Genomic DNA, 22,692 nt, shown 5'->3' on the forward strand with positions numbered 1-22,692 from the left:
GATGTTTTGTGCTTTTATTTTTTGCTTGTGGTTTACTATTTTGTCATTGGAATTGACGCTTGTCCACACCTGTAGGGTTCCTCCACTTTATATGCAGATTGTCGTCTCCAAATTGTGTCAGGGCATGCTGGGAATTGTAGTCTTACACGTCTGAATTAAAGGGGGATTAGAACAACATGCATTTTTTTTTCCAGAACATACGCCACACCTGTACTTGGATTATGCCTGGTACTGCGGCTGTGCTCCATTAATGTTTCGTTAAGGGTATGTACAAATTCACATGGAATTTTGTATATTGTTTATTTCCTAAATTCAAAGTTAAAAATATTGTACCATATTGCTGCTGAACGGTGTCTGCAAGTCCTTATAAAATATTTTAAATCCATCCGAGTTCCTGCCCATAAGGACTCTCTGTTTTTCCTCCTCTCAGTGTTAGAGATAACAAGAGGTAAGAAAGGAGGGGTTGTACACATATCTGCAATGGAGAGGGAAGACAGTAATTTCGGGAGGGCAGAGAAAACTGCCTATGGACAAAACATGGTGAGGAAAGTACAGTATTACAGCTGTGCTGATACATGAAAGTAAGTTCAAACGGAAAACCCTGGGAATACACACAGAGCTCACATCCATACTATATTACCAGAAGGGACACTCCCCGAGGATAAAATTCTGAATCAGGATGAAAACTGCCTATTGGGGGAGTGATGTGAAGAAAAATGAAGAAATGAAGAGTGCAATTTATTAATTAGAATATTTTTTTTCCAAGTCAAAGGTGTCCATATCCCTTAATACTCTTCACAACTGTGGACAGGTGTGGCACCATTTTTCCCACCCTGGGGCTATGCACACACAGGTTGGAAATGCAGAGGATTTTCCATCCAGATATTCCAGACATAAAATTTGCCTAAAGGAAGAGGCAGACAGCCATTTCACTGAGATGAGGATCGGAATGCAATGCTCGGACTGGCCATCGGCTCTCCCGACCTGAGCGCAACAGCTACATAGAAATACATGCTGCCACGCTGGGGTGGGGAGAGCCGATGGTCAGTCCGAATACTGCGTTGCGATCCACGATGACTCCTCCCTAATGGATGAGATCTTATAAAATCTACTTCATGACCTACAGAGAAGATCAGCAGCGTAAAGTAGCATTACAGATATGACATCCGCAGGTTGTCAATTTTTACCGCAAATTTCACCCTTTGCAATGTAGCATTTTCCCAGCAAAATTTGCATCTATTGGTTCAAATTTTCCAATGAAATGTTATTTGCATATATAACCTTTAAGTAGTGATATAATGAGAAGCTCGGGGGCGGGTGGGGGATAACCATGTAAAATCTCCAACAGGACCCCCAACTATCACGGTTCCTTAATATTATTGGTCTTCTTAAATATTTCAAAAGGACCTTGTGTGCACCCTTTAGGCTCCAGCTGCGACTGCAACCCCTGCACCCACTATAGAGGCGCCTTTAAGGCCTCCTGCCTTTAAGTCATGGTATGTCTCCATTAAAACTTATCTTGCAAATTGTCTCTGTCACTAGGGATGTAATTATAGCTGGTGCACAAGTTACAGTGGCACCCGCGTTCGGGAACCAGAGGGGACACAAAAGGTCTCCTACGCTTTGTAAGTGCAATAGTTCGGAGGTCTCTTACATATTTTGCAATGGGGCCCAGAAGTTTCAATTTATATTACTAGTTGTCATCTAGTTTTTAATAGGGGACTTTCATCTAATTTTAAGCTAGTATTGCTCTTTTCCGTGAGTGACATCATCATAGGCCGTGATATGACTGGTCCAGGGTGTGTGGGTGGAGCATGACACATGCGCTAAAGACAACCAATGAGACAAATCCTGCGTCATGTGCTCCACCTCCTGCATGAGCGCATCATTTTTTTGGGCTGGAGTGCTCCTTTAAGGAGCAGATTTGCTTTTAGAAGCACTAAAATTTTTTAGAGAAATTAAGACGACCCAATTCAAAGCTGTGAAAAATTTCTTCATTAAAGTGTTAAATTCGCATTAACAAACCCTCGAATTTGAGTTATGAAAACTGTTGGCGCAGCTGTGATTTATTTTTAAGTATTCATTAATGGAGTTTGAAATGTAATTTTACTGTGACGTAAGACTAGAAATCCAGTAGTCCCCCGGCTAACTGGACGGAGCAATATCATGAGCAGACCTGTGGCTTGTGGGCCTGATATCCCAAAGTGCCCGTCTACTGCATGAGGCCACTTCTCTCGGTGGCGTCCATCACTGGACAATGGCCACATTTAGGCGTCATTCACATCTACTCTTATTTAGATATTTCTGTGTCGTTATCAATACAGAAATATGCAAATATTGGCAGTACAGGAAACCGCACATGGTGGAAACTAATGGCGCCCAAAGGACTCCCGTTGCTAAAATGGAGCCCATGGGGTTGCCATAATTTTTATCAGAAAAATAATGCGGCATGTATGAAATTCTCCTGCCCAATCTTTATATCACAAGAGGAGGCACATGGAGGCCCCTATAGATATTAGATGGCTGGTCCGCTGTCCTGTTAATATACAGCTAATTTGTCTGATCAGCTTTAGGGCTCATTCACACATCAGTGTTTAAACACGTACATGAAAAAATGGTACCTTCATTAGTGTTTTGGATGCGTGTCACCAGTGTTTGGTCCGTGTATCGTTTTTTTCCATCAGTGTTTGGCCCATGTCCGTTTTTTCCATCAGTGTTTGGTCCGTGTCCGTTTTTTCCATCAGTGTTTGGTCCGTATATTTTTTTTTCCCATCAGTGTTTGGTCCGTGTATCGTTTTTTACCATCAGTGTTTGGTCCGTGTGTCAGTTTTTTCCATCAGTGTTTGGTCCGTGTGTCTGGTTTTTACCATCAGTGTTTGGTTCGTATCCGTTTTTACCATCAGTGTTTGGTCCGTGTGTCAGTTTTTTCCATCAGTGTTTGGTCCGTGTGTCCGGTTTTTACCATCAGTGTTTGGTCCGTATCCGTTTTTACCATCAGTGTTTGGTCCGTGTATCGTTTTTCTCCATCAGTGTTTGGTCCATGTGTTCATTTTTACCATCAGTGTTTGGTCCGTGTCTGTTTTTACCATCAGTGTTTGGTCCGTGTGTCCGTTTTTACCATCAGTGTTTGGTCCGTGTGTCCATTTTTACCATCAGTGTTTGGTCCGTGTGTCCATTTTTACCATCAGTGTTTGGTCCGTGTATCGTTTTTTTCCATCAGTGTTTGGTCCGTGTGTTCGTTTTTACCATCAGTGTTTGGTCCGTGTGTCCATTTTTACCATCAGTGTTTGGTCCGTGTGTCCATTTTTACCATCAGTGTTTGGTCCGTGTATCGTTTTTTTCCATCAGTGTTTGGTCCGTGTGTTCGTTTTTACCATCAGTGTTTGGTCCATGTGTCCGTTTTTACCATCAGTGTTTGGTCCGTGTGTCCGTTTTTACCATCAGTATTTGGTCCGTGTCTGTTTTTACCATCAGTATTTGGTCCTTGTCTGTTTTTACCATCAGTATTTGATCCGTTTATCCGTTTTTACCGTCAGTGTTTAGTCCGTGTCTGTTTTTACCATCAGTATTTGGTCCGTGTCTGTTTTTACCATCAGTATTTGATCCGTTTATCTGTTTTTACCATCAGTGTTTGGTCCGTGTCCGTTTTTACCATTAGTTTCATCAGTGTTTTTCACGGACTATTAAAGAAATAAATTACAAAGTTTCTCCTATACTTTTCAATGTTAAACACGGTCTGTACACTGATGCCATCAGTGTGCTGTATGTTCCATAGACTTGTATTGGCACTTCTCATCCATGCTGCCGGAAAAAAACGGACATGTCTCCACAAGTTTTGCACGGTCCATGAAAATACATGCACGTGTGAACAGCACCCTAGATTATAATGGGTACATGTTGTATTCGTGAAAAATACTTCCATTTTTTAAAAAATGGATGAAAAACAGTATGATGTATGTAAAAACGGACATGGCTATGTGATTGTAGCTTTAGCTTTGCCATATTGAGCCTCCGATCATCTGCATGGAGCAGTGGTGGGCAATTAATTTTCCCAAGGGTCCACATGAGACACCGTGACTGTAGGGCCGAACCAATAGGCTGAAATTAACTCTGCTCAATATTAATATATTATTTATATTAATATTAATTGTATCACTTAATATTGAGCAGAATTAAAGTATGCTGACATCCTCCTGCATACCGTATGTGCCTCCACACAGCACCCTATTATACAGTATGAGCCCCAACATAGCACCCTGTATACAGTAGGAGCCCCCACATAGCCCCCTATATACAGTATGAGCCCTCACATAGCCCCCTATATGCAGTATGAGCCCCCACACAGCCTCCTATATACAGTATGAGACCCCACACAACCTAAATACAGTATGAGCCCCGACATAGTCCGCTATATACAGTATGAACCCCCACATAACCCCTATATAGAGTATGAGCCCCATCATAACCTCTTATATACTGTATGAGCTTGTACATAGCCCCCCTATATACCATGAGCCTTCACACAGCCCCTCTATATACCGTATGAGCCAGCACACAGACCCCTATATACCATAAGAGCCCACACAAAGCTCCCTATATACAGCATGAGCCCCCACATAGCCACCTATATACAATATGAACCCCAACATAGCCTCCAATATACAGTATGAGCCCCCACATAGCCTATATACAGTATGAGCCCTCACACAGCCCCTCTACATACCACGAGCCCTCAAACAGCCCCCTATATACAGTATGAGACCACACATAACCTACTATATACAGTGCCTACAAGTAGTATTCAACCCCCTGCAGATTTAGCTGGTTGACACATGCAGAATTAACTTGGCATTGTGACATTTGTACTGTAGATCAGCCTGGAAGTGGGAAATGCACTGCAGCAAATTTTTTTTTTTTTTTTAAACGTAAAAAGTTCATTCAGAGTGTCATTTATTATTCAACCCCTCAAACCACAAGAATTCTGTTTGGTCCCCCTAAAGTATTAAGAAGTAGTTCAGGCACCAAGAATAATGAGCTTCACATGTGTGGATTAAAGATCTCTTTTGCCAGCCTTTTCTGACTATTTAAGACCCTCCCCAAACTTGTGAACAGCACTCAGACATGGTCAACATGGGAAAGACAAAGAAGCATTCCAAGGCCATCAGAGACAAGATCGTGGAGGGTCACAAGGCTGGCAAGGGGTACAAAACCCTTTCCAAGGAGTTGGGCCTACCTGTCTCCACTGTTGGGAGCATCATCCGTAAGTGGAAGGCTTATGGAACTACTGTTAGCCTTCCACGGCCAGGACAGCCTTTGAAAGTGTCCTCCCGTGCCGAGGCCAGGCTTGTCCGAAGAGTCAAGGCTAACCCAAGGACAACAAGGAAGGAGCTCCGGGAAGATCTCATGGCAGTGGGGACATTGGTTTCAGTCAATACCATAAGTAACGTACTCCACCGCAATGGTCTCCGTTCCAGACGAGCCCGTAAGGTACCTTTACTTTCAAAGCGTCATGTCAAGGCTCGTCTACAGTTTGCTCATGATCACTTGGAGGACTCTGAGACAGACTGGTTCAAGGTTCTATGGTCTGATGAGACCAAGATCGAGATCTTTGGTGCCAACCACACACGTGACGTTTGGAGACTGGATGGCACTGCATACGACCCCAAGAATACCATCCCTACAGTCAAGCATGGTGGTGGCAGCATCATGCTGTGGGGCTGTTTCTCTGCCAAGGGGCCTGGCCATCTGGTCCGCATCCATGGGAAGATGGATAGCACGGCCTACCTGGAGATTTTGGCCAAGAACCTCCGCTCCTCCATCAAGGATCTTAAGATGGGTCGTAATTTCATCTTCCAACAAGACAACGACACAAAGCACACAGTCAAGAAAACCAAGGCCTGGTTCAATAGGGAAAAAGTCAAGGTGTTGGAGTGGCCTAGTCAGTCTCCTGACCTTAACCCAATTGAAAACTTGTGGAAGGAACTCAAGAATAAAGTCCACATGAGACACCCAAAGAACCTAGATAACTTGGAGAAGATCTGCATGGAGGAGTGGGCCAAGATAACTCCACAGACCTGTGCCGGCCTGATCAGGTCTTATAAAAGACGATTATTAGCTGTAATTGCAAACAAGGGTTATTCCACAAAATATTAAAATAGGGGTTGTATAATAATTGACCCACACTTTTATGTTTAAAATTTAATAAAATTCAACTGAGCAACATAACTTTTTGGTTTGTAAGGTTTATGCTTCTGTTCATAAAACCTACTCTCGTTTGCTGTTTGAAGGCTCTAACTTATTTGCATCTTATCAAACCAGCTAAATCTGCAGGGGGTTGAATACTACTTGTAGGCACTGTACAATATGAGCCCCAACATAGCCCCCTATATACAGTATGAGCCTCCTATATACAGTATGAGCCCCCACATAGCCTCCTACATTAAGTATGAGCCCCACGTAGCCTCCTACATACAGTATGAGCTACCACATGGCCTCCAATATGCAGTATGAGGCCCCACACATCCTCCTATATACAGTATGAGCCCCTGCATAGCCTCCTATATACAGTATGCACCAGCACACAGCCCCCTATATACAGCATGAGCCCCCACATAGCCACCTATATACAATATGAACCCCAACATAGCCTCCTATATACAGTATGAGCCCCCACATAGCCTATATACAGTATGAGCCCGCACACAGCCCCTCTATATACCATGAGCCCTCACACAGCCCCTCTATATACCATATGAGCCCGCACACAGACCCCTATATACCGTAAGAGCCCACACACAGCCTCTTATATACAGTATGAGCCCCACGTAGCCTCCAATATACAGTATGAGACCCCCACATGGCCTCCATATACAGTGAGGCCCACATAGCCTCTTATATACAGCATGCACCCCGCAGAACTTCTGATATACAGTGTGTCCCACATAGTCTCACTATAAACAGTATGAGCTACCACATAGCCTCCTATATACAGTATGAGCCCCCGCATAACCACCTATATAGAATATGAGCCCCCACATAGCCTCCTATATACAGTATGCGCCCACACACAGCTCTTATATACTGTATGAGCCCGCACACAGCCCCCTATATACCATGAGCCCTCACACAGTCCCACTATACACCATATGAGCTCGCACACAGACCCCTATATACCATAAGCGCCCACACATAGCCCCCTATATACAGTATGAGCCCCCACATAGCCTCCTACATTCAGTATGAGCCCCACGTAGCCTCCTACATACAGTATGAGCTACCACATGGCCTCCAATATACAATATTAGCCCCCACACAGCCTCCAATATACAGTATGCCCCCCCACACAGCCTCTTATATACCATGAGCTCTCACACAGCCCTTCTATATACCGTAAGAGCCCACACACAGCCCCCTATATACAGTATGATACCCCACATAACCTCCTATATACAATGAGCCCCAACATAGCCCCCTATATACAATATGAACCTCCACATAGCCTCCAATATACAGTATAAGCCCCAACATAACCAACTATATACAATGAGCCCCCACATAGCCTCCTATATACAGTATGAGCCCCCCCATACAGCCTATGTATATACAGTGGGAGGCCCACATATCCTCATATACATACAAATATCCCATACACATGAAAAAAACAACACATACTCACCTCGCTCGCATTCCCCGGCACTCTGCTCCTGTCTCCTGTGCACTGAGTCTCTGCAGCAGCGCGGTGAAATTATGTCATCGCGTTGGCTGTTGCACACGCTGATTGGTGGAAGATGGAGCCGGCAGCCCGGTCCTCCACCAATGTATTCAACGCTGTCTGGATCTTGAGGAAGCAGATAGCAATGACAGCAGGTGGCGGATGGACGGTTGGCAGGGGAGGGCATGGTGTGGCCCGTTGGACACTGTTTCAGCCCTTCGGCTGTCTTTGTCCATGGGCAGGATTGGAACAGCCGGAGGGCCGATATGGCCTGTGGACTGCAGTTTGCCCAGGTCTGGCATGGAGCCACTATGGCTCAGGACTGTGGACCAGTAGGCAGTCAGTGTACCATCATACCAAAGGCATACATATCATTGGTGCAGGGGCCCAAAAGATAAGGGGACCACTACCACTTCTAAAACTGCAAGGAGCTTCAGTCATAGCAGAATTATTAGACATCAAAGAAAAAACATGAAAAACAGTCTATAATGGATGTAAAAACGGACATGGCTATGTGATTGTAGCTTTAGCTTTGCCATATTGGGCCTCCGATCATCTGCATGGAGCAGTGGTGGGCAATTAATTTTCCCAAGGGTCCACATGAGACACCGTGACTGTTGTGTAGGGCCGAACCAATAGGCTGAAATTAATTCTGCTCAATATTAATATATTAATTATTTATATTAATATTAATTGTATCACTTAATATTGAGCAGAATTAAGTAAGCTGACATCGTCCTGTATACCGTATGAGCCTCCACACAGCACCCTATTATACAGTATGAGCCCCAACACAGCACCCTATATACAGTATGAGCCCCCACATAGCCCCTATATGCAGTATGAGCCCCCACAAAGCCCCATATATACAGTGAGACCCCACACAACCTCCTATATACAGTATGAACCCCCCACATAGCCCCTATATACAGTATGAGCCCCATCACAGCCTCTTATATACTGTATGAGCCCACACACAGCCCCCCTATATACCATGAGCCCTCACACAGCCCCTCTATATACCGTATGAGCCAGCACACAGACCCCTATATACCGTAAGAGCACACACAAAGCCCCCTATATACAGCTTGAGCCCCCACATAGCCACCTACAGTGCTGGCCAAAAGTATTGGCACCCCTGCAATTCTGTCAGATAATACTCAGTTTCTTCCTGAAAATGATTGCAATCACAAATTCTTTGGTATTATTATCTTCATTTAATTTGTCTTCAATGAAAAAAACACAAAAAGAATTGTCCTAAAGCCAAATTGGATATAATTCCACATCAAACCTAAAAAAAAGGGGGTGGACAAAAGTATTGGCACCCTTTGAAAAATCATGTGATCCTTCTCTAATTCGTGTAATTAACAGCACCTGTAACTTACCTGTGGCACCTAACAGGTGTTGGCAATAACTAAATCACACTTGCAGCCAGTTAACATGGATTAAAGTTGACTCAACCTCTGTCCTGTGTCCTTGTGTGTACCACAATGAGCATGGAGAAAAGAAAGAAGACCAAAGAACTGTCTGAGGACTTGAGAAACCAAATTGTGAGGAAGCATGAGCAATCTCAAGGCTACAAGTCCATCTCCAAAGACCTGAATGTTCCGGTGTCTTCCGTGCGCAGTGTCATCAAGAAGTTTAAAGCCCATGGCACTGTGGCTAACCTCCCTAGATGTGGACGGAAAAGAAAAATTGACGAGAGATTTCAACGCAAGATTGTGCGGATGGTGGATAAAGAACCTCGACTAACATCCAAACAAGTTCAAGCTGCCCTGCAGTCCGAGGGTACAACAGTGTCAACCCGTACTATTCGTCGGCGTCTGAATGAAAAGGGACTGTATGGTAGGATACCCAGGAAGACCCCACTTCTTCCCCCGAGACATAAAAAAGCCAGGCTGGAGTTTGCCAAAACTTACCTGAGAAAGCCTAAAATGTTTTGGAAGAATGTTCTCTGGTCAGATGAGACAAAAGTAGAGCTTTTTGGGAAAAAGCATCAACATAGAGTGTACAGGAAAAAAAAAGAGGCATTCAAAGAAAAGAACACGGTCCCTACAGTCAAACATGGTGGAGGTTCCCTGATGTTTTGGAGTTGCTTTGCTGCCTCTGGCACTGGACTGCTTGACCATGTGCATGGCATTATGAAGTCTGAAGACTACCAACAAATTTTGCAGCATAATGTAGGGCCCAGTGTGAGAAAGCTGGGTCTCCCTCAGAGGTCATGGGTCTTCTAACAGGACAATGACCCAAAACACACTTCCAAAAGCACTATAAAATGGTTTGAGAGAAAGCACTGGAGACTTCTAAGGTGGCCAGCAATGAGTCCAGACCTGAATCCCATAGAACACCTGTGGAGAGATCTCAAAATGGCAGTTTGGAGAAGGCACCCTTCAAATATCAGGGACCTGGAGCAGTTTGCCAAAGAAGAATGGTCTACAATTCCAGCAGAGCATTGTAAGAAACTCATTGATGGTTACCGGAAGCGGTTGTTCGCAGTTATTTTGGCTAAAGGTTGTGCAACCAAGTATTAGGCTGTGGGTGCCAATACTTTTGTCCGGCCCTTTTTTGGAGTTTTGTGTGAAATGATCAATGATTTGATTTTTGCTTCATTCTCTTTTGTGTTTTTTCCTTGCAAGCAAATTAAATGAAGAGAATACTAACAAAGAATTTGTGATTGCAATCATTTTCAGGAAGAAACTGAGTATTATTATCTGACAGAATTGCAGGGGTGCCAATACTTTTGGCCAGCACTGTATATACAATATGAACCCCAACATAGCCTCCTATATACAGTATGAACCCCTACATAGCCTCCTACATTCAGTATGAGCCTCCACATAGCCTATATACAGTATGAGCCCTTACACTGCCCCTCTATATACTATGAGTCCTTACACTGCCCCTCTATATACTATGAGCCCTCACACTGCCCCTCTATATACCATGACCCCTCACACAGCCCCTCTATATACAGTATGAGCCCGCACACAGACCCTTATATACCGCAAGAGTCCACACACAGCCCCCTATGTACAGTATGAGACCACACATAACCTACCATATACAATGAGCCCCAACATAGCCCCTTATATACAGTATGAGCCTCCACATAGCCTCCTACATTCAGTATGAACCCCCACATGGCCTCCAATATACTGTATGAGTCCCCCACATAGCCTCCATAAATACAGTGAGCCCCACATAGCCTCTTATATACAGTATGTGCACTGTAGAACTTCTGATATACAGCATGTACCCCACATAGTCTCACTATATACAGTATGAGCCCCCGCATAGCCTCCTATATACAGTATGCACCCGCACACAGCCTTTTATATACTGTATGAGCCCGCACACAGCCCCCTATATACCATCAGCCCTTACACAGCCCCTCTATATACCATATGAGCTCACACACAGACCCCTATATACCGTAAGAGCCCACACATAGCCCCTTATATATAGTATGAGCCCCAACATAGCCCCCTATATACAGTATGAGCCTCCACATAGCCTCCTACATTCAGTATGAGCCCCACATAGCCTCGTACATACAGTATGAGCTACCACATAACCTCCTATATACAATATGAGCCCCAACCTAGCCTCCTATATACAGTATGAGCTACCACATAACCTCCTATATACAATATGAGCCCCAACCTAGCCTCCTATATACAGTATGCGCCTGCACACAGCCTCTTATATACAGTATGAGCCCTCACACAGTCCCCTATATACCATGAGCCCTCACATAGCCCCTCTATATACCGTATGAGCTTGCACAGACCCCTATATACCGTAAGAGCCCACACACAGCCCCTGCTATACAGTATGAGCCCCACATAACCTCCTATATACAATATGAGCCCCAACATAGCCTTCTATATACAGTATGAACCCGCACACAGCCCCTCTATATACCGTATGAGCCCGCACAGCCCCCTATATACAGTATGAGCCCCCACATGGCCTCCTATATACAGTATGAGCCCCCACATGGCCTCCATATATACATTGAGCCAAACATAGCCTCTTATATACAGCATGTGCCCCGCAGAACTTCTGATATACAGCGTGTGCCCCACATAGCCTCCTATATACAGTATGCGCCCACACACAGCCTCTTATATACTGTATGAGCCCGCTCATAGCCCCCTATATACCATGAGCCCTTACACAGCCCCTCTATATAGCATGAGCCCTCACATAGTCCCGTTATATACCATATGAGCTCGCATACAGACTCCTATATACCGTAAAAGCCTCCACATAGCCTCCTATATACAGTATGAGCCCCCATATAGCCATATACATACAGTATGAGCTACCACATGGCCTCCAATATACAGTATGAGGCCCCACACAGCCTCCTATATACAGTATGAGCCCCCACATAGCCTCCTATATACAGTATGCGCCCGCACACAGCCCTTCTATATACCATGAGCCCTCACACAGCCCCTCTATATACCGTAAGAGCCCACACACAGCCCCCTATATACAGTATGAGACCCCACATAACCTCCTATATACAATGAGCCTCCACATAGCCTCCTATATAGTGTGAGTCCCCACATATACAGTGAGCCCCACAGCCTCTTATATACAGTATGAGCCCTAAAGCCCCCTTTATACAGTATGAGCCCCCACATAGCCTCCTATATACAGTATGAGCCCCCACATAACCAACTATATACAATATGAGCCCCAAAATAGCCCCCTTTCTACAGTATGCACTGAGTCTCTGCAGCAGCGAGGTGAAATTATGTAATCGCGTTGGCTGTTGCACACGCTGATTGGTGGAAGATGGAGCCGGCGGCCCGGTCCTCCACCAATGTATTCACCGCTGTCGGGATCTTGAGGAAGCAGATAGCAGTGACAACGGGTGATGGCAGGGGAGGGCATAGTGCGGCCCATTGGCCACTGTTTCAGCCCTTCGGCTGTCTTTGTCCACGGGCAGGATTGGAACAGCCAGAGGGCCGATGTGGCCCGTGGGCTGCAGTTTGCCCAGTTCTGGCATGGAGCCACTATGGCTCAGGACTGTGGAACAGTAGGCAGTCAGTGTACTATATCATTGGTGCAGGGCCCAAAAGATAAGGGGACCACTACCACTTCTAAAGCTGCAAGGAACTTTGGTCATAGCAGAATTATTGGACTGCAAAGGGCCCATTTACTGTTATTGCACAGGGGCCCTTTTCTGTCTGTGTCCACATTAATGTATTTCAGACATATCCCGCCATACCTCATTAATATTGCATCTGATGTTTAATTTCTGTCAAATTCCATCAGAATAAGGCATAGTCAGGGGTATGGGCTTGTAGACATCTATGGGCGCTATATTACAAGCTCCAAGGCTGTACTACGGCCGCGTGCATGAGGCCGGACACACATCATTAGCGTGAGTAATACATTTACACTCCGCAATGGATCCATGTAATTCTACCGATACCCTCATGCTCCCCACCGGTGGTTCACATCTCCTTACAGGCACCTGCCATGACGCTACTAATAAAATAAAAATAAAAAAAAAGTGAAAATTGTTGGAAAGCATTTTTTTTTCCAGAAAATAGAGCCGGATTCATTTAGTTGTCACCCTGACCAACTTGATCTGCCGCTCACTAGCCACTGGGGCATGAAATAAGATGCCAGAAAGACTTGTGTAGGAGTTAGATGAGCAATGTGTCTTGAAGGCCAGGAATCCAGGGCCGATACTGGTGTTAATAAAGAGATTTGTCTTCATTTGGCAGCGCTGTCTGAATATGGATGAATATTTGGGCAGCGAGTATGGAGGAAAGGGGGAGGGGGAGCGATAGACGGAGGTTCCGGTATTCGTATAGGAATGAGTCACCGAAATTTCTATAGGAAAGTGCAGAAAACAGATTCCAATACATCGAGCAAATATAAATTATTCAGCCGCCTTATGTGGTTACAAAGCTGTTTGTGCCGATCCGAGAAAGCTGGGCGACAACCATGTGCGCCGCTGAAACCCTAGTGGGGGCCGTCGTCCTTCTGTCCCCGACAATTCTGCCTAGTTATGATATTGACACATCGGATATTCAGGACTTTAGAAAAGCCGGGCAATATCAGCTAGAGAAATGGTTTCTAGAAACGGATAAGTAAAACATTAAAAATGGTCCTCTACTTCAATAATCCCTTAAAAATAGGATGAACACCGATTGTTCTGCTGCTTAAACTCGCAGTGATCAACTGTAGAGCCTGGCAGCTAGAGCTCAATTCCTCTGCAGCACCTCCGCAGGGGGAAGTAAGTATTACGCATCTTGGGTCCTCCAGAGATAGAGGCGCTCTTTAGGGTATCAATGGGGAGCCTGTTTATATATTAAAGAGGATTCCTCATTTTCAAGTATATAAAAGGCAAAGTTTAAAGAAAAAAAGGAACAGTGCTCAGATACAATGAGAAATTAACAGACTTTGGATACATGCGTTTGGGGCCGAGTAAGCAGATGTTTTTCTGCATTAGAAACAATGTAATAAGTGTCCTATTCATATAAACATCTGCAGAATGATCAACCCCTGGAGGAAAGAAGACCCCCCCCCCCCCCCCGATGCAGAGAAGCTGTGGGAATAGTGAACGCCACAGATAGGTGCCTACAAATGGCGGGTGTCCTCACACTATGTTCGAAATATATATCCCCAAGTATATTAAATATATAGGCAAACAGTGACATCCATTGTCCATATGAAAAGCTATACATCTTATTATTGGATGGTAAAATGAAGCAACATTGTATATAGTCTAACAAACAGATACACCGATGCTACAAGTCTGATGGATACAAAAAGGACAATTTTAACAAAGTAGAGATAATCACGATGTGCGGGCGGTGATCACGGAAAGAATGAGATTAGTGGGGTATAAGCAAGATTTGTTGAATTCATACCAACGCGTTTTTGCGCCTTTTTCAGGGTAAAAAACAAAACACAAGGCACCGAAACGCGTTGGTGTGAATTAAAAGCCTTGCTTATTCTCTCCAGATCTCATCCTTTCCAGGACTGCAGCCCGCACATCATGATTATCTCTGCTTTGTAAAACTGCTATCTGGACAATACTCTCCTCCAGCCACGGGGCTGTAGCTACTGCGAATAAGCAAAAATCCTCAGCACTGAAATGATGATGGAGAATGAAGATCTTGACGCAATAAGTGAATATTTTATTTTGATCCGGCAAGAAAATCTCCGTGTCGACCAGCAAGGTCCTAATAGGCATAAATCAAATTAGAGCAAATAAGCCAGCAGGATTATTAAAGGATATCATGTAATCAAATGCATTGAGGTATAGTGAGCGGAGACTTGTAGAGGAGCCAAGTATGAGGTGGAGGCGGGCTGTATCCTTGATAATGACCGTTATTGGTTGAACCGTTGGACCTTTTCTAGCTGGTTCTAAATAAAATATTCACTTACTGTATCAAGATCTTCGTTCTCCATCATTTTGGTGCTGAGGTTTTTTACCTTCATAAAGTGAGGACTGTAGTCCTTTCCTCGAGCATATATACCTCAGGCAAAGTAGTGCCAGTCTATACTCCAGAATGCCACTACGGCACATCAGGCTTCTACAGGTGTTGTTTCCTTACACAGCCCCTCCAGAATGCAGCTACGGCACATCAGGCTTCTACAGGTGTTGTTTCCTTACACAGCCCTTTCAGAATGCCGCTACGGCACACCAGGCTTCTACAGGTGTTGTTTCCTTACACAGCCCCTCCAGAATGCTGCTACGCCACACCAGGCTTCTACAGGTGGTGTTTCCTTACACAGCCCCTCCAGAATGTCGCTACGCCACACCAGGCTTCTACAGGTGGTGTTTCCTTACACAGCCCCTCCAGAATGCTGCTACGGCACACCAGGCTTCTACAGGTGTTGTTTCCTTACACAACCCCTCCAGAATGCTGCTACGCCACACCAGGCTTCTACAGGTGGTGTTTCCTTACACAGCCCCTCCAGAATGTCGCTACGCCACACCAGGCTTCTACAGGTGGTGTTTCCTTACACAGCCCCTCCAGAATGCTGCTACGGCACACCAGGCTTCTACAGGTGTTGTTTCCTTACACAACCCCTCCAGAATGCCGCTATGGCACATCTGGCTTCTACAGGTGTTGTTTCCTTACACAACTCCTACAGGTGATTATCACCCTCATCCCCTTTTTGTTCCTTATGGTACTGCCCTATCTGTGTGCCTTTGACCCATCCAGATCTTCCCAAAAGGACAGCTTTGGCATTCATCAGGTAAATGAGACCCCAATGGGTAAAGTTGGTGTATACTCTGTGAGGTTCACAAATACAGTGTGAATAGACTGCTGAAAGAGCAATACTTCTTTATAGTGAGGCTCTCTGCACAAAAGACTTAGTTACTTACCGGTAACGGGATTTCTCAGAGCCCATGACGGCACCACGGAGAGAGAGGGGATCCGCCCTTCAAGGACAGGAAACCTACAGATAAAAGGGAGGTACCTCTCTCCCGCATCAGTTGTTTACAGAGCATGAGAGGACCACCAGGTTAGTAACACAAAATTTTACAATTTAAGACCTCGCTAGACACACCACGTGGCTACAATAATTAACTAAAAAGCGTGCGCACCCACACGTGAAGGGAGGGAATGTACGGGTGCCGTCATGGGCTCTGAGAAATACCGTTACCGGTAAGTTACGTCTTTCTCCTTCCCCCATGACGGCACCACGGAGAGAATTGCAGAGAAGTGACTCATTAGGGGGGGGACCACAGCTTCCAGAACCCTTCTCCCGAAAGTAAGGTCTGAAGAAGAAGTTAAGTCTAGCCGGTAGTGATTAAAGAAGGTAGAGGGGGAAGACAAGGTTGCCGCTCTACATATCTGCTCTATCGTAGCACCGGCCTTCTCCACCCAGGAGGCTGCCACCGCTCTTGTTGAGTGGGCCTTTAGTTTCTCCGGGGCAGCTTCTCCACGTGAGGAGTAAGATAATGTGATGGCCTCCCTTATCCATCTGGCCAGAGTGCCCTTAGAAGCTTTCTTCCCCTTACGAGGACCCTGAAAGCAGACAAAGAGAGAACTATCCTGCCTACACTCTGGTGTTGCCTCTAGATACCGGATTAGGCACCTTCTGACGTCTAGTGTATGCAGGACCCCCTCTTTCGTGTTCCTAGGGTTAGGGCAGAAAGAAGGGAGGGTGATTTCCTGGGACCTGTGAAATCTTGACGCCACTTTTGGTAGATAGGCAGGGTCAGTTTTCAGAATAACCCTATCCTCCAAGATTTGTGTGAAGGGGGGGCCTGCAGATAGGGCCTGAATATCACTAACCCTACGTGCGGAGGTGAGAGCTACCAAGAGTGCTGTTTTTAGAGACAGAGTTTTTAGGGACGCTTCTGACAGGGGTTCAAAAGGTGCCTCAGTTAGGGCTGAAAGGACCAAGTTCAAATCCCAGGGTGTAGTATTTCGGGATGGGATAGGGTGGGATCTAGCTGATGCCTTAATAAATCTAGATACCCATCTATCCCTGGCTAGGTCAAAATTATAGAGTGCTCCCAGGGCCGCAACTTGAACTTTTAAGGTACTTGTGGCCAGGCCTTGCTCCAAACCCCTCTGTAAAAATTCCAGGATGGCTGTCAACGGAACCTCCCCACCCAACCTGGAACCTGAGACTGAAAGGAATTTCTTCCAGGTTTTCCCGTATAGTTTGGTGGTAACTGGTTTTCTACTTTGAAGTAGTGTGGTGATCAAATTTGGGGAGAAACCTTTGTCTTTCAGAAGAGCCCTCTCAAATTCCAGGATGTCAAGTGTAAGCTTGACACCTGAGGATGGAGGACCGGACCCTGAGAAAGAAGGTCCGGGAGCACCCATAGATCGGAGATTGACAACCTCCTCAGCCATGAAAACCATGCTCTCTTTGGCCAAAAGGGGGCTATTAGGATTACCCTCGCTTCCTCTTCTCTGATTTTCTTCAGAACAGCTGGAATCTGAGCGGTCGGAGGAAAAGCGTAAGCTAGAGGGTAATTCCAAGGGATCATGAAGGCATCCACGGCTACCGGGTTCCCTTTGGGAGCTAGAGAGCAAAAAGAGCGTGTTTTTTTGTTCTGATTGTTGGCAAACAGATCTATGGAGGGACGGCCCCACCTTTGTACAATCTGCCGAAAAACCGCCTGACTTAATTCCCACTCGCCCTGCTTCAACGGAGTCCGACTCAAAGTCTGCGGTGCGGTTTTCTACCCCCTTTATGTGTAGAGCGGATAGGGATTGCAAGTTCTCCTCGGCTAAGTGAAAGATGACCTCTGTTGTCTGCATTAGGGAATGGGACCGTGTACCCCCCTGGTGGTTCAGGTATGCCACTACTACTCGGTTGTCTGAGAAGACCCTCACGTGATGTCCTTGTAGTGTGTGCATGAACTCCCAGAGTGCCTGCTCTACTGCTAGGAGCTCCTTCATGTTTGAGGACATTAGTTTCAGGCGTTCTGTCCAGACCCCCTGAGCTACCAGATTTTTGAGGTGGGCCCCCCCAGCCCCCGGGGCTTGCATCTGTGGTCAGGACTTGCAGTGTCGGGATTGTCCAAGGAATCCCCCGGGTCAGATTGTGTATGTTCCCCCACCACTCTAGGGAAAGTGTGTTTTTTACAGATCGCGTTAACCGCCCTTCTAAACGCCCTTTTAGTGCCTTTTCTGCCTCTAGGATTTCCCACTGAAGGATCCTGGTATGTATTTGAGCCCATTGAACGGCCGGAAAGCACGCTGTCAGGGAACCTAGCAGGGACATGGCCTTCCGAAGGGACATAGACGGGTGGTATTTCGCCCGTGATATCAGGTTTAAGATTTTTGGAATTTTCCCTGAGGGGAGATGACACTCCTGAATTTTTGAATCTAGTATGATGCCTAGGTACTCCTGTATCTGGCATGGTTCTGTCTTGGACTTTTCCAGATTCAAAAGCCACCCTAAGCGAGTCAAGGAATCCATGACCTTTTCCAGATGGGATTTGCAGTCTAGGAAGGAGCTGCCTATTATCAGGAAGTCGTCTAGGTATGGGACGACCAGGGTGTTCTGCTCCCTTAGATGAGCCATCACCTCTGCAATAACTTTGGTGAAGACCCTTGGGGCTATGGCGATGCCGAATGGGAGGGCTGTATATTGGTAGTGCTTGACCACTCCGCCCATAGGAACAGCTACCCTGAGGAACTTCTGGTAGTCCTTGTGTATCGGGATGTGATAATAAGCGTCTTTTAAGTCCAGGACGGCCATGAAACAACCAGGAAACAGCATTTTTATTGAAGATTTTATTGTTTCCATTTTGAAGGTTTCCACCTTCAACAGCTTGTTCAGCTTTTTCAGATTCACAATCGTCCTGTTTGTCCCATCTGTTTTTTTCCTCAGGAATAGTGGAGAATAGAAGCCCATGCCTTCCTCCCTCCCTCCCCGGGACCTCCTGGAGGACTGCTTTCCCTACTAGTCCTCGGATTTCCTGCTCCAAGGCTAGTTGCTCCTCGTTTGAAGATCTTTCGGGGGTTATAATAAAGTTTCTCTGAGGGACTTTGAAGAACTGGAGTTTCAGGCCCGATTGAATTAGGGTCAGAATCCATGGGCTGTTGGATATTAGCTCCCAGGCCGGGAGAAAACTTGATAGCCTTCCCCCCACCCGGGGCAAATCTTCATTGGGGGGCCTTTCTATTATCACTGGAGGGCTTGTTAAATAGGAATCCCTTGGTCTTCCTTCTCCGTGCTTTCTCCCAAAAGGAGCATACGGGGTCCTCAAACGGGTACTTTCGTTTAGGGGAAAGGAAGCCCTTCCTCTCCGGTCTTTTCCACTCTTTCATAATCAGCGAATGAACATGTTCATTGAGTGGAAAAGATCTCCTTTTTTCTGTTCTAGGCCGCTAAACATCATGTCTTGTATGGATTTTTTGGGCCGAGGATGTTAGACCTATGGTAGACCTGACTGCCTTGATAAGGCTGTTTCCTCAAAGGGAAAACAGCTCCGACCTCCTCTAACTGTAGACGAGGAAGAGGAGGAGGAAGAGGTGGAAGTGTCCGAATCCCCGTCATCCTCCGAACTACTAGCCGTGGACTCGGGGGGAAATGTTTTTAGTTTTCTTTAATCTTTTGCCCTGAAAAGATTTAATAGAGTTTTCAACTTGCGACTTAATTAGGTTTCTAAGATCAGAGGCAAATCTCGGGGTTCCCTCGCATATGGTCTGCTCAATGCAGGAGCTGCAGAGTCTCTTTTCCCAAGTAGTGGGCAAGGCCTCAGTGCATAATGCACAAGTCCTATTTTTTGTTTTCCCTTTACTCTTTTTTCCCTACGGGAGACAAAAGAGAGAGAGAGCAAGGGCCCCTAGTTACAAAGTGGACTTTCACGAAGTTCACTTACCAACCAGATGGAAGAGCAGGTACCGGTTCAGGAGGTGGAGCCATCTTTGTAGCCGAAGTCCTGCTGGAAGATGCCGAGGTGGAGTCCTTGCTGCACTGCGACGATCTGCCAGAGCGCCCGCTTCCACTCCGGTCCTGGCCTTCAGGTCCCTTTTTCCGTTGGGTTGGCGGTGGCGACTGAGGGTGTAGCTGCTGCTCCTCAGGTAGGTCCTGGTCACTCATTGTTACAGTTTTTTTTTTTTTTTCACAGCATGCCAGAGCCCAGAAGAGCAAATACTGGCATCTTCTGCTGTGTTTTAAGGCACTGGGAGTCCCTCCCATAGTGCCTGTAGTGACCTGCCCCCCCCCCCCCCCCCGCGCGTGGGGGGGGGGGGGGGGGGGGGGGACGCCCGCGCCTACGCAGTCAGGCATTGCAGCGCCACGTCATCCGGGGGCGCCCGCGCATGTGCGGTGAACCCGGAAGCTTAAATGCATGTTGCCGGGCCGTGAGCGCGTTCTCACCTCCGCAATAAGGGGGGTCTAGCACTGTCCTAGTGGCCTCCTCTTCGTCCAGACCCCCCTCCGCACACCCTAAAGGCCCACTGACCTCAGCGGTGGCGCTTCAGGACACCGCACCAGCCGAGGCAGGGGGACCCCCGCTGCCTGGATCGGACTGGCCGGGCCTGGCATCCCACAACGTCCATCTTCTGGCACCCCGCAGGTATGCCTCCTCCGGACTGTAGAGTCCCGTCAAGGACAGGAAACCAACTGATGCGGGAGAGAGGTACCGCCATTTTATCTGCAGGTTTCCTGTCCTTGAAGGGCGGATCCCCTCTCTCTCCGTGGTGCCGCCATGGGGGAAGGAGAAATGACTGTTCAAACCAAGCACAGGTTGCCCTGTGCACCCTTGGTGTGGCTGAGCAGTTCAATGCACCTTCCCACTTACTCTGTTTCCATCTATCTCCGCCCTTCTCTTCTTTGAGGGACAGCTCTAACTTAACAGGAGCCAAAGGAGGAGGACGGAGATAGATAAATGGAAATCAAGTTGGTGGAATTGTGCACTCAACTACTCGGCCACACCAAGGGTGCACTGAGCCTGTGCTTGGTTTGAACAGTCATTTTGTGCTGAAAGGTTCATTGTAAAAATAAGACAGGACCCGAGAATTATACTAAATGCAAGTGATGCACCTCAGTCTTTGGTGTACAAGGGTTGTGGAGCAGATAAAAGATGAATGATTACAAATAAGTTAATTATTTTTTAATTTGGGATATGCCATCAGTGGGTAGAATTAGATGATACTTATGGAATAATTTTCAGAATGGAGTTTTTCTATTTGAACCCATCCAACACGTTCAGATAACATCTCATCAACAAAGGTGCAGCCCTAAGAAGTGGCAGCAGCGTTATTCCCTTTAGTAAATAACATTCTGCCTGTAGTCGCCACAAGGGGGAGCTCACTGCATACATATTTATATAGAGAGGTGACTAGAGGGTGCAAAATAAATAATTGGGCAGCAGATCGCCTCCTCCTCTGCCGAAGACTTGGTTGCTTGGGGTAAAGGTTAGGAGATGTCTCTTAAAGGGGTATTCCCATCTAAAATATCCTATCAATATATAATAGGTGTAATAATAATATTCGCAAATACCTCCAATTAGAAATGTAGTATAGTTTTTCTGATTCGCTATGTCTCTTTCCTCATGTGCAGGCATTGCAGGACCTTAGGTATCCATAGTTACGACCACTGATATAGTGACGTTTAGCTAGCTGCTAGTGGTTGTAACCTTGGATACCTAAGATCATGCAATGCCTGCACATGAGGAAAGAGACATAGCGAATCAGAAAAAATATACTACATTTCTAATTGGAGGTATTTGCTAATATTATTACACCTACTACATATTGGGATAGGATCTTGGAAATGGGAATACCCCTTTAAGCTACTGCAATGCCCTGCACACATGGGTTAAGCGACATAGTGAATCAGAAGAACTATACTACATTTCTAATTGGAGGTATTTGCTTATATTATTACACCTACTACATATTGGGATAGCATCTTGGAGATGGGAATACCCCTTTAATTCTGGAAATTCCCAAACAGTTGAACACTGATTCCGAGAGAGTACTAGCCACTTTAATCAACCAACCAGTGTGAACTGGGCTTTTGGATGTTTCAGGAAATATTAAAACAGGAACTGCTGCTATAAGCACGGTGGGAATTTTTAGGCACCTACTACATTATAGGATGGGTTCACGTTTAACAAACCATCTTCAAAGACCAATTACATGTTTTCATAGTAGGGGTTTACTAACTACAGGCAAATGTTTACAATTTCGCATTAAAAGAACACCTGGCACTTGCTATAATTTAGTGTTATTTTTACCTGGTGTAAATGCCGCTGTTCTCCTGAATCCGGAGATGTTTTTCTTTTGTTCCTGCGTCTCTCCGTTCCTGAGATATGGCCCCATCTTCCCTGTATATAAATGTAGTCTTTATTGCCAAGTAGGAGTGGTCATCGTTACCTCCTTGAGAACCACGCCTACTTGGCTAGCAAGACTAGATTTTCATACACTGAAGATGGGGCCATATCTCAGGAATGGAGAGGCGCAGGATCAAATGAAAAACATCTCCAGATTCAGGAGAACAGTGGCATTTACACC

The sequence above is a fragment of the Phyllobates terribilis genome, unplaced genomic scaffold, assembly GCF_046119375.1.
Source record: "Phyllobates terribilis strain yellow unplaced genomic scaffold, ASM4611937v1 Scaffold_12__6_contigs__length_324123572, whole genome shotgun sequence".
Classification (NCBI taxonomy): domain Eukaryota; kingdom Metazoa; phylum Chordata; class Amphibia; order Anura; family Dendrobatidae; genus Phyllobates; species Phyllobates terribilis.